This window comes from Aegilops tauschii, chromosome 6 (genome assembly GCF_002575655.3).
Source record: "Aegilops tauschii subsp. strangulata cultivar AL8/78 chromosome 6, Aet v6.0, whole genome shotgun sequence".
Lineage (NCBI taxonomy): Eukaryota > Viridiplantae > Streptophyta > Magnoliopsida > Poales > Poaceae > Aegilops > Aegilops tauschii.
Genome location: NC_053040.3, coordinates 440,163,315 through 440,179,836, shown reverse-complemented (window position 1 = coordinate 440,179,836; position 16,522 = coordinate 440,163,315). Strand labels below are relative to the sequence as shown.

Here is a 16,522-nt window from a genome sequence, read left to right as displayed (position 1 = left end):
GTCGAAACGGGGGTCCTGTTAATCGGGAGGGGTGTGGCGTACCGCAAAACGGAGGAAACGGACTTGTGTTGGAGCGCTACGGTCGAAACGGGGGTCCTGTTCATCGGGAGGGGTGTGGCGTACCGCAAAACGGGACTCCACGGGATACTGTTCATCTCCACCGTCAACCCCCTCCAGCCTCCACGGGCTACTATTCATCCACCGTCAACCTCCTCCAGCCTCCACCTGCGACTGTTCATCCACGGGCTCCTGTTCATCCAGCCTCCACCACGCGCTACTCCACCGGCTACTGTTCAACCAGCCCTCTCCACGGGCTCCTGTTCAACCACCCCTCCACGGGCTACTGTTCATCCAGCCCTCCACCGTCTGCTGTTCATTCTGCCCTCCACGGGGTGGTCCTGTTCATCCTGCCCTCCACGGGGTCCTATTCATCCAGCCCCAACCGGCTCGATTGATCGGGGTCCTGTTCATCCAGAGGCAACACCACGGGGTCCTGTTCATCCACCCTCACCGGGAACTGTTCATCCAACCCCCCAGCAACGCTCACTGTTCATGCAGAGGCAGCATCGATCGGCTTCAGTTAGCAGCAGTAGCGAAGGAATCGTTCGATCGGGTTCAGTTAACAGCCATCGATCGATCGCTTGGGTTCAGTAACGCGTAGCCTGCAGTGCAATCGCTCGGGTTCAGTTAGAGCCCAACGCTTCGCTCGGGTTCAGTTAGAGCCAACGCCTCGCACACACGCACGTACGTGTACGAGAGAAACATGCATCGCTCGGCCCCCGACCTCCCACCGTAACCGGGAACTCTCCAAAATTTTCCTCGCCCTCGCTTCTACCACGGTTTTTTCCGTCATGGACGGCCCAAAGAATGTCATGCAGCTGCGTCTCCGGCCCGCCCAGGACGAAAAACCCATTTTCTGTCATGATTTTTTGTCATAGAAGTAGGAGCCCACCACATCTATGATGATACCGGGTTTTGTCACAATTATCGTCATAGAAGTGTCATATGTATGACAGAATTTTTTTTCGTTCGGCCCAAAATGTCACGGATGTGTCTTTTTTTGGTAGTGTGTGTCCTTGTCAGCTGAAGAATTTGCGAACGGAACTTTTAACTTATCTTATCCAAATTTTCGGCTTTGCCGCTCAAACCGTTCCACATCCCATGAAATACTTATCTATTCACCCACGATCTAACACGATCTCCACTTCTCAGTACGTGGGTGACACATGTCAAGGGAATGAGAAGGGTCAGGGGCACGTTCATCCAAAATCTTCGGGCGAACATTTTTTCACCGTGGCTATAAATACCCCCTCTCCCCTTCCTCACTTCCTTTACTCCGCTCGACCTCTCTCCAGCTCGAGCTTCTCAAACCCTAGTGCCACCGCTACTTCATCGTCGTCGGTGAGGAAGCGCTTCACTGCCTCGACCTCGTCGCCGCCGTACTCGCGCCGGCCGCGGAAATCCTCACTCCGCCCCCACCGTAGCCGTCTTCCTCCGCCGAGTTAGGGCGTGGAAGATTTGCACAGACGAACTTCTCATCTCTACCTCACAGTTCGTCGTGTTCTTCGTCCAGGGTAATTAAAAGTTACTTTTACTGCCCTCTTTGATTCAAATGATTTCTAAAAAATCTTCAAAGGTGTTTATTCTTCAAATTCTTCAAACACTAAACACCTCACATGTCATCTGTTCTTGATTCGTTTCTCTAAGCAATAATTTTTCTTCAAGATTCCTCAATTGTGTGGATCTTTGATCTATACAACTCTGGAACCTAAGACAAAGAATGCTTAGTGAAATTCTTCAAGACTCATCTGGTCAAATTCCTCAAACTTGTTCTTTTTGAAAAACCTTCTGAGAACGCATATGACCTCTCCAAATTCCTCGCAACTATACTCTGTTCACAGGTACTCATGTCCGCTGCTGAATCTCTAGGTTCTCATCAACTTAACTCATTTGCAGCGTTCCTCAAAGAAAAGTTGCATACTTCTTCAGAGAATTCAATTGTTCAAATTCCTCATCTGAAGAAAATGGCTGATGCAAAGAAGCCACAGAAAGGAGGAAAGAGGCCTGAGGTCAACACGGCATTTGAAATCCCTGAGGACATCTATGCTGGGTACTGCACACCCCCTGAGGAAGATAAAAATCAGCGCAAGGTGCACATTAAGAAGATAGAGAGGAGATGGGCAAGAGAGCGGAGGGAGTACACGTATGTGACTCCCAAGTACATGCAGAAATTCACACTCAATCCTCCATGCCCAAGACCTCCGTTGGCACCTGGCCAAGAAGCTGATCCCACCAGCCTCAAGCGTGGTGAGGATTATCCTGATGAATGGGCCAAGCGCCAGGCCAAGCTGGCTAGACAAGCCAGAGAAGCAGTGAGGAAATTCAATGAAGACTCTGCTGCTGCTGCTGCCGCTGAGGCCTCTGTCAAGCCAAAGAAATCCATGGCAAAGAAGCCCGCGCGTAAGCCAAGTCCTTCACCTTCAATGCCCTCAAGGCCAAGTTCCTCAGCAATGCCCTCACGGCCAGAATCCTCAAAGCCCTCACGGCCAATTCCTCACGCTGCTCCTGCTCCTCAAAATCCTCAGCTCCTTCGCATAAGTCCTCAGCTACTCCGACTAAATCCTCAGCACCTGTGCATCTTGCCATGTGCCAAAGGACTACATGCATCTCTATTGCCTCGGGAGCTTCAGCTAGTTCCTCAGCTGCTCCAAATTCTTCAACAGGATCCTCTCTGCTGAAGACAAAGACCACTGCTGGACGAGGTTCTCGCCCAAGTCTTCACAAGAAGGAGGTCGCCTTCCAAGTGCCGTCTGAAGAAGACGAAGCTGATGATGAAGAACTTGCTGAAATCATCAGAGATAGGCAAGTCAGGGCCGCTAGAGCCAAGGGCACAAATGTGCCTCTGCTTTTGGATCCAAAGTTGATCCTCGATTACATTGATCTCTGGCACAAGGACCCAAACACTCCTATGCCTGACTTCAAGCTGACTCCTGGCCAAAATCATATGCTGACTGCCTTCATCCAAGAAGAGAAATGGAAATTTGAGAAGGCCAGGCAGATCAAGAAAGCGCAGCACAGGAAGGAGAAATTCCTGAAGAACAACATTGTCTCTATGACAACTGATGATCTTGTGAAGATCCACTCTGAAATCAAAGTCCTCAGTGATGATTTCAATGCTTACTATGCTGATTGGCAAGGAGCTAAGGTTAGGTTTGTTAAACTGACTGAGAAGTTCACCTCCAATGTTGCAGCCCCATCGCAACAAGAAATTCCTTAGACTGAAGCATCTGCTCAGCCAACTGAAGAACATGCCAGCACCGCTGATGACATTCAGGCTGCTGAAGAAAATGTGAGTTCCAGGGCTGATGACTGCATTCCAGCCGCTGATGAAATTGCCAGGGCTTCCACTAGTGGTGCGCCTGAAGAAAATGAAGAGGTCAGGGCAACTGCATCAGTTGTGCCTGAAGAAACTCAACCACATTCCTCTGCTCCTCCTGCGCCTACCCCAACTCCAATTCTTTCATCTGCATCAGATGTGAAGAAGACCAAGGCTGCAGAGCGTGCAGCAGTGAAGAAAAGGAAAGCATCAGCTTCATCAGATTCTTCAGCTCCGAAGAAGATGAAGAAATTGACCAGCTCAGTTGCAAACCCCATTGATGTTGTTCCGATCTCAACCATGCCATCAAAGGACCTTGTTCCTTTTGATGAAGAATATGTGATCCCTAGCGGATCTGATGAAGAAAGTCCTTCTGCTGCTTCGTCAGAGCAGATGGATGAAGAAATTGAAGTGGATGAAATCCCTTCAACTCCAGCTGTTTCCTCGCCTATGCCTCAATTTACTGCTGAAGAGGCCGGCGTTGAAGAAATAGAAGATGAAGACGTGGACATTGGCTGCACCACACCAGTGATGAATGATGACTTTTGGGAAAGTCAGCACCCCAACTCTCCACTCTTCACACCTTTACAGCAAATTCCTCAGTCCCCTGTTGCTACTGAAGTACAAATGGGATCTGAAGAACCTCGTGCAACCCCATCTGTCCATGAAGCAATTCCAGCCACTAGTGCTGAAGAAAATGTACATGAAGAATTGAAGACCCAGGCTGTCACTGGAGTAGAAGCTGAAATTCCTCAGCCTGAAGAACCTGAGATTGCGATTCCTGAGGTGATAATGCAATTGACTGACACTCCTCAGCCCAAGCCAAAGGATCCATTCTCAAAGAAGCAGAAATTAAAGGCTGATGATTTCTTTGGCGAGCACGTGTTCTTCACTGACTACAATCCCTATGATTCTGCTCATCTTAGAAGGAAGCGCTTTTGGACCGCCAGCCAGGCCAACTTCTATTCTTCACTACTTTTAAATAAGGACAAAGTCTTCGATCACGAGCATATTCCTCATGTGGACATGGAATCACTGCCATGCTTCACTCCTGTCCTCAGTGTGCTTCATGACACAGGCCTCCTCAACTTTTGCATAGACATAGTTGATTGGAATGAAGAACTCATTCTTCAATTCTACGCAACTTTGCACATCACAGGAGATCCTGACGATGTGAACTCCTGGGTTTTGGACTGGATGACTGAAAATACTCACTATAAGGCACCGGCCACTGAATTACTTCACGCCCTGCCCATCAGTCCTCCACCTGAAGGAGCTCGTTGCATGTACCAAGAGCCTGAGCTTACTGATCACTATATGCAAGTGCTGATGAAGCCATTGAAACCAGGTCAAGCCTCAAGGACAAAATTCCTCGTGAAGGAATTGCAGTATGTACCAAGGACAGTCTATCGCATTCTGACGAAGACTATGAGTCCAATCAAAGGCCACGACTCATCTGATGAGGAAATTGTTGGCATCATGAAGAATCTGGTTTTCAACATCATTCATGGCATTCCTGTCAATTATCACGATTTCTTCATGAGGACTCTGGCAAATGTTGCACTTTCACTGTTTGGGCTGAAGCCTTATGCACCGTGGATTATGAGATTCATCAGAACAAGGTCTTCACTCAACTACAAAGCTGATACACTGAACCATTGCAGCTACTTGCCCCCGATTGAAGTCCTCAAACAGACATTTTCCTCAGCTGATGACAAGGGCAAGGCACCAGCTGTTATAGATGAAGGCATTCGTCCATGGGATGGTCAATTTCGCAAGGCTGCATCTTATTCCACCAATGATGACCCTGCCACTCATGATTCTGCTGCCCATGCCTGCAAGCCAAATCCTCAAGCTACTGCTCCTCGTGTGATGACTGACCGTGAACTTCTGCTAAGTCTTCACCAGAAGGTGGATCGAAACCATAAATGGGTTAAGTGTCAGTTTGGTTCAATTCTTCACAACATGACTGCTACACATAATGCAGTGAAGAAAAACCATTACTACCTCCATGAAGTCTTCGGTGGCACCTGGGCTATTCTGTCTCACATTTACAGCGAAGAAGATCTGAAGAACATGGGTCTCAAGGAGGACTTTGACTGGTCTGCACCTCCACCGAAGAAATACAAGAAGGTCAAGGTTCCTTCCTTGGTGGCCAGCTCCTATTCTTCATCACGCGAAACTGATGAGCATGAAGACTTGGACGACACTGCGGCATGCCCTACATCAACAAACGACCCCAACAACGCTGGCGCTCCTTCATCAACTTGATATTCTTCAGGGCGCGTTAGTCCTCATTTTCAAACCTTTTGGTCATTCGATGACAAAGGGGGAGAAATTTGAGTTAGTCTTCAAGCGGGCCTATCTTATATGGGCGTTTTTTCTAAGTTACAACTCTCGTTCTTCTGATGACTTTGTTGGATCGAGTTGTAAACTTAAAACTCTATGGTGGCCTGATACTTTTGCTATTTCTTCTGCATGCTTATTCCTCGTTAATGTTATTGCACGCATGCTGAATTACATCAGTCACCATATTTCATCATGCATTTCAAATTCTTCATATATTATGTCAAATGCGTGTATGAATTACAAGATATAGGGGGAGATCTCCATGATTCAACTCTTCAAGTGTGCATTGCTTCAAAAGCAAATTCCTCACTATGCACATCTTCAGGGGGAGTTCTTCTATATCTTGCAATCAAATTCCTCAATATCAGTATTTACACTTCATATGTTTATCCCCGTTGAAAACTTAACCTATATTGTCATCAATCACCAAAAAGGGGGAGATTGTAAGTGCATCTAGTGGCCCTTAGTGATTTTGGTGTATTGAAGACTTATAGGTTAAGGGACTAATGTGTTTATGAGTGTACACAGGTCTATAAGTCTATGAGGAGTTTGATATTTACAGAGAAAGTCGACCCCTAAAAATGAAGTTCTTCGACTGAAGACTTTGGATTTCTGAAGACTTTCTGAAGACTTTGAAAGTGAAGAAATTGGTGTGACCTTGAAGACTTGGTATTCATTTGAGGAACATGAAGTGTGAAGACTTTTGTTTTCGTAGTTTCATTTTCTCTTTCTTGAGTCATAGGAAACACCGTACTGTTAAAGGGGGTCGAGGAAATACTAAGGAAAAATTTCCATGTGATGCTCAACTCAAAATCCTACACCTACCAATCCCTTCGAGTGAAGCCATTGGAAATCTCATACAGTTCAGTCATATTCTTCAGTAACAGAGACGAAGATCTTCTGGTCTCTGAGGAATTTGTTCTGACTGAGGAGTTAGGAATTCGCCAGTGCGGATTGCCTACACAGTGAGGAACATGATAGCCCTGAGGAATTTGAGCCTCATATTTTCTGACCATTGTTGTGCTACGCGCCAGCTGTCCCAAAATATCTTATATACCTAATGGTCATATCATTGAAGGGCATTTATGTCTTATCATGTCAGGCTGCTCCCTAGGCTATAAATAGCCGCCCCCTACAACCACTAGCTGGTTGGCTGCTCCGAGAGAAACTGACATTTGTCATTTGAGAGCATCCCATCCTCCGAGGACTTTGAGCGAAAATCATCAAGTGAGGAAAACTCAAACCCAAACACCTACAAACCCAAAGTGATTGAGCATCACTGAAGAGATTGATCCTGCGTGGATCCGACACTTGTTACCTTTGAAGACTGTGCTTCTTCCAGACGGTTTGGCGTCATGGTCTAGAGCATCCAAGAGGAATTGTGGATCGCCGAGTGACCGAGTTTGTGAAGGTTCGGAAGTCACCTGAAGACTTACCACGAGTGATTGGACGAGGTCTGTGTGACCTTAGTTCAAGGAGAATACGGTGAGGACTGTGTGTCCTCAGATTTAAATACCTTGCCGCTCCAACCAGATGTACAACTGAGACAGCAGTTGGAACTGGTCTACCAAATCATTGTCTTCACCAAGCTTACTGGTTCTATTTCCTCAACTCTTTCATTTCCTCATTACTATGTTGTGTGCTTGTCATATCTGTGTTTGAAGACTTTCTCAATTTCCACAGTTCAATTTCTTCAGTCTGTTTGTCTTCATCCTGTGCTATCCTATGTTTACGCTTTCTGTACTCTGTGTTTGTCTTCATTTCATCATGATGACCATGCCTACGTTCTGCTATGCTTACTCTTGAGTACTTATTCCGCTGCAAGTAGTTCTTCGCTAAGGAATTTCCTCACCCGCAAATTCCTCAGTGAAGAATTCATAAAAATCGCCTATTCACCCCCCTCTAGTCGATATAATGCACTTTCAAGAAGCCTCTCAACCTACTACAGGGAATCGAGTCAACATTAATTCATGTAAGAATTAAACCGTAATGTAGATCAACAACCCAGTAGTTGATAAAATAACCCTGACACGACCCATTAATACAATATAGGGTCATAGGAAGTAGATTGAGATTGTGCAGATATCATGATCTACGAACCGTATCTACGAATATTGATTGCAAAGTCACAAACAGAACCTCCACACATCACAAAACAAATGTTTCATCAACAGAAACTCCAGTGAATGCCAATTGGATTAAATAAGTAAGATAGAGACACGGAAGAAAGAAAAGATAATCCAAAGAGTATATATTCTATTTTCTTACTTGACATCACAGAGAATGCAAGTCAAAGATATTGCGATACATCTTACCCTTCTATAAATTGACTGCAAGGCACAATCCCCAGCAAAATATACAGAATGAATTGCTCCTATGGTCCAAGTATTGCATAAATAGTTATATACAGACTATACAACAGTGAGCATAAACATGGCATGTACTACCAAAATCCCTTTGCTATGGAGCTTAGTCTGCATGTCTATTCGTCTTGTTTCCCTAGTACAATGCAAGTACTTGTTTCCCTAGTACAATGCCCGTGCGTTGCCACGGGCCTTTTAATTTTTTTTCTGATTGCATACATAAGTATAATGCACTTCCAATTTCACATGTACAGAAATTTTTTACTGTAACAATCGAAAAATGTACTTGATGCAATGTATTTTCATTATTCCACTTCACTTGCATCTCCTAGTAGAACGCCCGTGCATTGCAACGGGCTATATTGACTTCTTCTTTTTTTTACGTCAAAGCACTCTTCTTTTCTTCCATTCTTCCTTCCCCCAATTAAAAATGTTTCTCAGAGTGATATGTGAATGGATAAATTTACAACGATACTAAAATATGAAGGACTAAAACCATATTTATGGAAGAACATTTCTACAACACATTCGACATGAAACTTATGGTGTTTGATAGATTGGATAAAACACGATGCTGACTTAGAACCAAATCTCATTGATATTTCAGAACATGGTTGTCGTACCATTGTACCTGGAAGATCTGTATCCCCCTTCCTCGCTCCCTCTCTAGTAGCCGTCTCATGAGCCGGTCGTCATTGTTGCTGTTGATGGTGATGACAACAATGAGGAGGAACACCACAAGAGCTAGATGTTCTTGACCTCTTCCCTATGGTAATTGCCGCCTCTGCATTGGGTGTCGTTCATCAACACCACCGCTGCGCCAGCTACTACTTGTATAGAAAATAAGAAGATAGAAACTTTGTGTGTTGGGTGGGCTTGGATTTGAAATTATAGCCTTATAGGAGGAAAACTTATATGAAATATGCTAAAAAAAATATCATCTTGTGTTTAAAGCCATAGAAACAAGATCTTTAATAAGGCCATGAGAAGACATGTGCAAAGCAACATAGTACTAAGGTGACTATGCTTTGCCATGGATTCAAGAAAGACATGAAAGTCCAGCTATAGTAATTTTCTCCTACACATTGTGTGTAATTTAGACATAGATCTATTCAAGTCCAAAAAGAATAGTGATGAACACTGATTTATCATAATTTTAATCACAACACTTGTTTAAAAGATCCAGGGAGAGAAAGAGATCCATCCGGGGAGCAAACATGTGTCGTTGATGACGGCCAAAGTGCAAAAGTAAAAAGGAAAACGACCAGCAACACCACCACAACCTAGTTCTCCTTCTAGCACCGCGTGCAATGAAGAGGGTCTGAGCTTGAAACATCAGCCTCGTTGGGTCTTTTTTGTTGCAGCCGAGATGTAGGGGATTGCAAGCACCCTGCCTAGAGGATGCCAGAATGAAACCTGCAATATATAAAGGCAAACCAAAAATCATTAAAGGCAATCTTAGAGGTGCAAAATCATCAAGCTATGGATGCCCTCATAGAGAGACTTCTTGTCATCAAAACCGACAAGGTACAACCTGTGTACTCACACATCTCCCACCGTCTAATTTTACTTTTTACCAATCCAAGTTATTTTTAAGGCTTCATTGGTATGCTGCAAAATCACGCACACGTATAGAAATTACCATTACAATTTGTGTGGCATTCATAGAAGTTACTCCCTCCGTCCCATAATATAAGAGTGTTTTTGACTCTAGTATAGTGTCAAAAACGCTCTTATATTTTACGACGGAGGGAGTAGAAAAAAATGCTAATCCAGTTTAGCTTGATCGGTTACCTTGGTAAACCCACATGTCATCGAACTTAATTATACCTTTTCTAATTTGGGAAGGAATGGGGAAAACAAGGCCGAAAACCACGTGATTTATAAGGGAAAATTGTGCAAAGCCCCGAAAAAAGAAGGGAAACAAAAAGGAAACAACAATTCCGACATCAGCCAACTCGAAACTATACCACCAACTTGCCCATCAAACCAAGACTTTCGCCCTAAGCCCCTCGACCTAACCCAGCCCCGAGGAAGGAACTCAGCCACCGCCGATCGAAAGCAAGCCAAGACCACGCTATACGGGCAGCAGCAAACCATGACCACCAGTTCCGAGAGCCCTTCGATCGATCCGCACGACCAACATGGAGGCGAGTCAACACCAACGCACAACACAACACAACCGAGCCTCAGATACACCACCAAAGCCAAAGCTCACGCAGTAAGCACGGCCCGGACGCAGCCCAACCATGCCCATGTCACAGTATCCAACGGCCAGCCCCATGGCCGCAGCAGACAGATCGGGACCGCCATGATCTGAGCCTTCGAGCCCGCTCCTGGGCAGCTGCCCCAGCAACTGAGTCGCCCACGCCTCCTAGGCCACCCACCTCACCACATCCGCCGACGCAAGAGGCACGACACCGCGCTGGCCGTCACCCTCCGCTTGCCGCCCGCCCCATGAGCTCCCCAACTCATGGAGGACACAACCGCGGAGAAAAGGAACCGTCCCCGCCGCCGCCTGCTCGGCGACGGTGAGGGGAGGAGGAGGATGGGGGTCGCCGGGCTTAGGGTCACCCATGGGGATCGAGTGAAATGGGGCTGGTCGGCATTTCGCTGTCTAGCTGTTTTATCATTTCCAACAAAGGCCTTTCATGCAATATAATTGGGCTATTAAGTTCTAGTATCGATCATACTGTGAGAACAACAAAAAAGAGCATATTGTATACAACGCCACAATAATGATATCATAGACATACATAAAAGTACATGTTAGTACCTTGAGCATTTTAATCCCTTCCTCGTACGTTAGCTTCAACGTTTTCTCTAGGTACTATATATAAATTAGAAGAAGTTGAGACAGTAAATTAAGCAAAAGCACACATATAACAACACAAAACAGTAAGGAGTAATGTCTTACCTTCAGAGGTTCAAATGGATACTGCCTATTTATTGTCTCGAGTTCCTTCTGACAATTTTCATTTGGGTGTTTGAATATTGCTACAATTAGCAATCTATGATATCACAAACCTGAAAACAAAAATCAGTACTTGGTCAGCATCGCTTCAATAGACAAACTAAAGAATTATTTCCTCCAAATCTTCCTTGCCTCAAAGTAGTGCTCCTTAATCTCCATTTCTGCATCCAACCCAATAAACTCACACAGATGCCTGTGAGTGTTTGATTTTTCTGATCTAAATACCGGACCAGCCTCAAACACGCGCCCTAAGCCACCACAGATGCTCATTTGCTTGTATGATTGTGGAGACTGCGCTAAACAAGCAAGCTGGTAATTGTACTCCAGCTTGAATGGAGATGCACCAAGTTCACTTGATCCACCAATCAACTTTGGACTGTGGATCCCAAGTCCGAGAACAAAAACTCGCTGAAAGTCTGCATGTGTATCCAACAATCATGACATGTACTCCCTATGTAAAGAAATATAAGAGCATTTAGATCACTTCTTTAGTGATCTAAACACTCTTATATTTCTTTGAGGAGGGATTATGGACCAAAAGAAGAAAATAAACATTGCATGCTACAGAAATGGAGAATAAAATCTATCTGCATGAGATGCCACATGAATGTCACAAACATAAGCATAGTTTCGATGCACACTATCTCATGTTGCATGTTAAATACAGGTTTGTGCACGTTGCCTTTTGCTGGTAGATGGAGATACTAAGATGAAAAAATGGTCACACAAAAATTGCTTTTCAAATGTTAATATTACCAAGACTAATCCATGAATAAAATGTATGCAACTATGCACAGTAAAGATACTTAAAATAGTTACTGGACTAAACTCATTGATATAGAGCTATCAAAACCGGAGCCAAGGCTCAAATCTTGAACAACGATCAAAGCAGACTTCGTCCTTGTGGTTGCCGCATAGGCTCACCACACTGACAACACCAACTCTCTTCCGTCTTCTCAGTTTCTTGACAAAAAATGATACTGCTATTTGCACATTAGGAAGTAAATTATGCTTCAAGCATTCCTCAAACCAAATCGGCAATATTTAGGCTTAAAATATCAGCAGGCATCCACACAGATTTCTACAGCTGAAATATAGTGTTGTGATTTGTGTACCCATAATGCAGAATAACCTATTGTTCTATTTGGTGGTTAAATAAATAAACATTATTGTTTTTGGCTACTAAATGATAGTCAGTGTCACTGTATATTTCTAAGAAAGAAAATTATAAGACTTCATTGGTTGTAAATAACGCTAATTGTATTGGTTGCCACTAATGTCGACTTAAAAAGAAAATTATGGAGCTTCAGTTCATATGCATCTAGTCATATAAAAAAATAAGAACACATGCTTCAGCTCCTGTTAGTTCAGTCACAAAAAAAATCACCACCAAAAATCAGAAGACAAAGTATCATTGTTATATTTGTTGACTTGATTGATTACTGTAGGTTAACACACCCAACTGGAATTAACCTGCAATAGGATAAAAGAAATTAAGATTTGAAACGTGTGTTATAGGGTTCATAGAAGAGAGAAGCGGGAGGTACCATAGCAAATCATTGGTCGCACAGTTTGACATTCAACTTTCCATTTGCCAATGAGACCTCAGGGATTCATATACATAAACGTTGATTGATATATCAGGTCCAACTCCCTGTAACTCATAAAAGTTACTGGAAGTCAACTAAAAAACAATTCTCAGTAGAAGCATACGGCTTACCAATAAGGTGGACCAAAGGCCTTTATACAATCCTCTACCACTCTCTTCTCTACAAATTGTAGACAACGTGTGAAAGATGCCCTTGTAATACCTAGTGGTTTTCTGCAGAATTTTATAGACACGAAAGTTTAGCTTACTAAAACCTGTTCCTTTGGTGCGTAAAGCTGCATTGCATGAAAGCGTTAGGTAAAGATGCTCTAAGTTCTAACTGGAAGTTATATTGATTGATTGGTTGGCTTAGTGTTATTCACAAATCACAAAAGGAAGAAAAGCATCACCTGTGTTGTCAGGTGATTTCGAACAACATCCAATGGGCAAGTTACAGATGCAGGTGTCACTCACGCTAGACCACCACCAAGTAAACATATAGACACTAACATAATTTGGGCCGTCCATTCCGTGAAGCTGCAACTATATTTCGAAATTTATAAACCTATAACAAAAAAACATAGTCACGAGAAATTTTGCAAGTTAACATACTAAAATTCAGTGCTAAACTTTTTGTATCGCTCATATCAATAGAAGCTGATGGCGGAATAAGAAAATCGATGTACAATTTTCACAAGATTGCCTTTCGAATATGCCCAAAACACTTCTTGTCAAACAACCCATGAAGCCATGTGCCATATACTACCCTTCCTTAGAGCTGCAACATCTGAATGCATACCTGCCACCTGTCGAATCAGTATGCCACAAGCTGATACAACAAACTTTATCATCAGCATATGGGTTATGTGACAAAAAAATTACTATATTGAAGAACATTTTCAAGAGATTGCAATTTTGTAGCTATGAACAGCATATGGTACATACAATGAATCCACGGCCAAGGTTTAAGTTTGGACCATGATTGGACAATACAACACAGAGTGTTGTAAATTAAGAACAATAATAATAGGCCATGACTGTCAACCAGAGATATATTGTTTGGGGCAATCAATTCAAAGCGAGGGAACTAAGTTGATATTATCAGCATCCAATTCCTTTGAAGAATCTATATATGTGCAGTGTGAAGGCAGAAGGATCACATCAGCACCATGAAATAGAAGAGAAATATTCCTTCACGCTCACAATCCGTGCGCACGAGAACGCGGGAGATAAAAGAGGGGGCGGAAAGCCTATTAGCTGCAAGAGGATGGAGAGTGGCGAGGATTGAGATGCAGATCTTGCCGACCACGCCGGCGAGGTGTGCGACGGTGATCCAGCCAAGGAGCCGTCGCGCTTGGCAGGGGAAGGCCCCGCCGACGCCATGGAAGAGGACACGGTGGCCGCCGCCAGTCGACGGCAACGGGGACCTGGCCGATATCACCTCCATCATCCCAGACACGCCTTCATGGTGGGCATCCTCACGGCCCCTTGAAACAGCAGCAGCTTCTCCTTGCATCCCCGTCACCAGATCATAGCAAACTGCACACACGCCCAAATCAGATCAAGATGCGGAAATAACCAAACCAGAAGAAGTGGAGGAGGGATTCGTACCTGGTCGAGGCCATGGACCAGAGGGAATGCGGCGCCGTCTCCTGAAACGATCCTGAAGCGATCCTGAAGTAGATCGTACGATGGACGGGCGGCGGCTTTGATGTGCGAGGGCGACGGCGAAGGTTAGGATCGGCCGCGGCACAGGGATAGATGTCCGGCGGGGGCGAAGGGGTGGATCGGGTGTGCGAAGGGCTGGTTGGCGGCGGAGAACGATCTGCTGTGGGCACGAGGCATCGATCGTAGGGTTTTTTTGGCATGGGTTTTTTTCGCGGGATGGTTGCGAGTTAATGGAGGTGGAAGGATGGTGAAAAAAACCGGAGGTGGGAGGATGACGAAAAAAACCAGCGAAAATAAACCACGGAGACTATTCACCAAGTCGTCCATTAGGAGTAGAGATATAGTGTATAAAATTCCATAGGCTGGGCGGGCCAGGGCCCATTCAGCCTTGCTGAAGCTCCGCTAGTGGTGCTCGCTATGGCGCTGTGGCTCGTGCTTCGTCTGATGGTCCTGCTTCAACGGTTCTGCTGACCTACGTGGGCCGCCGGCGGCCTCCATGAGGTGCGGGTGGCTGCGTTGGTCGCGATGTGGCATGTCTGGTGGTGGTGGCATGGGTGGTGTTGTAGGCCCTCGTGTTGGAGGTTGACCATCGATGGGCTCCATGAGGTGCGGTTGGTTGCAATGGTATCGGTGCCTCTTCAGCGATGGGCAACTTTGATGGTGGTGGCGGTTGGTGGGCTTGCTGACGCCGGTGAGGGATGATGTGCGATCAAGGTGGTGTGGGAGCTCGGGTGAAGACCCTGTCTATGCCTTTAGCCGCAACAAGAGATGGTGGCGGATGTGGCTGTTGTTGACCTCATTAGGAGCATCGCGGATTTGTTGCCGCACCCCTCTTGCACGGATCCGTCCATCGTGACCTCTCCAAGGGAAACCATTGATCTTGTGATCGGACAATAGCGGCACTTTGGTATGTCATTTTCCCTCTTGGGGACCTTGTCTCGGATCTCGGCATCGGCAAGCGACTGAAGGAAATATGCCCTAGAGGCAATAATAAAGTTACTATTTATTCCCTTATATCATGATAAATGTTTATTATTCATGCTAGAATTGTATTAACCGGAAACATGATACATGTGTGAATACATAGACAAACAGAGTGTCACTAGTATGCCTCTACTTGACTAGCTCGTTGATCAAATATGGTTATGTTTCCTAGCCATAGACATGAGTTGTCATTTGATTAACGGGATCACATCATTAGGAGAATGATGTGATTGACTTGACCCATTTCGTTAGCTTAGCACTCGATCGTTAAGTATGTTGCTATTGTTTTCTTCATGACTTATACATGTTCCTATGACTATGAGATTATGCAACTCCCGTTTACCGGAGGAACACTTTGTGTGCTACCAAACGTCACAACATAACTGGGTGATTATAAAGGTGCTCTACAGGTGTCTCCGAAGGTACTTGTTGGGTTGGCATATTTCGAGATTAGGATTTGTCACTCCGATTGTCGGAGAGGTATCTCTGGGCCCACTCAGTAATGCACATCACTATAAGCCTTGCAAGCATTGTAACTAATGAGTTAGTTGCGGGATGATGTATTACGGAACGAGTAAAGATACTTGCCGGTAACGAGATTGAACTAGGTATTGAGATACCGTCGATCGAATCTCGGGCAAGTAACATACCGATGACAAAGGGAACAACGTATGTTGTTATGCGGTTTGACCGATAAAGATATTCGTAGAATATGTGGGAGCCAATATGAGCATCAAGGTTCCGCTATTGGTTATTGACCGGAGACGTGTCTCGGTCATGTCTACATTGTTCTCGAACCCGTAGGGTCCGCACGCTTAAAGTTCGATGACGGTTATATTATGAGTTTATGTGATTTGATATACCGAAGGTAGTTCGGAGTCCCGGATGAGATCGGGGACATGACGAGGAGTCTCGAAATGGCCGAGACGTAATGATCGATATATTGGACGACTATATTCGGACTTCGGAAAGGTTCCGAGTGATTCGGGTATTTTTCGAAGTACCGGAGAGTTACGGGAATTCGCCGGAGAGAAGTATTGGGCCTTATTGGGCCATACGGGAATAGAGGAGAGAGGCCAAAAGGAAGGAGGCGCCCCCCCTCTGGTCCGAATTGGACAAGGGGTGCAGCCCCCTTTTCCTTCTCCCTCCCCCCCTCTTTCCTTCTCTCCTACTCCGGAAAGGAAAGGGGAATCCTACTAGGACTTGGGAGTCCTAGTAGG

At 45.0% G+C, this 16,522-nt stretch overlaps 1 long non-coding RNA gene across 2 annotated transcripts; it reads right to left on the bottom strand.

The window, feature by feature from the left end:
• Nucleotides 1–9,083: 9,083 nt before the first annotated feature.
• On the bottom strand, nucleotides 9,084–14,315 carry LOC109757555 (uncharacterized). 2 transcript variants are annotated; one of them, XR_002231587.4, is made up of 7 exons: nucleotides 14,262–14,315; nucleotides 13,061–14,189; nucleotides 12,783–12,884; nucleotides 12,610–12,716; nucleotides 11,195–12,535; nucleotides 11,006–11,115; nucleotides 9,084–9,504 (listed from the first exon to the last, which is right to left on the bottom strand). It is a non-coding gene; the product is annotated as an uncharacterized lncRNA (long non-coding RNA). The 2 variants fall into 2 exon arrangements; XR_012188103.1 differs by lacking the exons at nucleotides 9,084–9,504; nucleotides 12,610–12,716; nucleotides 12,783–12,884; nucleotides 13,061–14,189; nucleotides 14,262–14,315 and adding an exon at nucleotides 10,753–10,918.
• Between the last annotated feature and the right edge of the window lie 2,207 nt (nucleotides 14,316–16,522).